Below are 587 nucleotides of genomic sequence, written 5' to 3' on the forward strand. Positions count from 1 at the left end.
ACATGATTTTCTCCAAATCTTCCACTGAACTGGATCCAGAGCATCATTTCCACTGAACTGGATCCAGAGCATCATTTCCACTGAACTGGATCCAGAGCATCATTTCCTTTTCTTTTTTCCATCAGAAACATCAGCCTGATGTTTGTATATGACTTTCTTCACCCAGTCGTCATGAGGACATTTTATTATTATTATTATCATTAGTAGTAGTAGTAGTGTGTGTGTGTGTGTGTGTGTGTGTGTGTGTGTGTGTGTGTGTGTGTGTGTGTGTGTGTGTGTGTGTGTGTGTGTGTGTGTGTGTGTGTGTGTGTGTGCTGCTGTGTTAGAAAAACACAGACGAGGTGTTGACACTGAGAGTTTAAGAGTGACAGGGTGTTCTGCAGTGGAGAGGTGGTGGACTGGACCCAGCAGTGGTGGACTGGACCCAGCAGTGGTGGACTGGGCCCAGCAGTGATGGACTGGACCCAGCAGTGGTGGACTGGACCCAGCAGTGATGGACTGGACCCAGCAGTGATGGACTGGACCCAGCAGTGGTGGACTGGACCCAGCAGTGATGGACTGGACCCAGCAGTGATGGACTGGACCCA

The sequence above is a fragment of the Lipophrys pholis genome (genome assembly GCF_963383615.2).
Source record: "Lipophrys pholis genome assembly, chromosome: 10".
In the NCBI taxonomy this organism is placed as follows: domain Eukaryota; kingdom Metazoa; phylum Chordata; class Actinopteri; order Blenniiformes; family Blenniidae; genus Lipophrys; species Lipophrys pholis.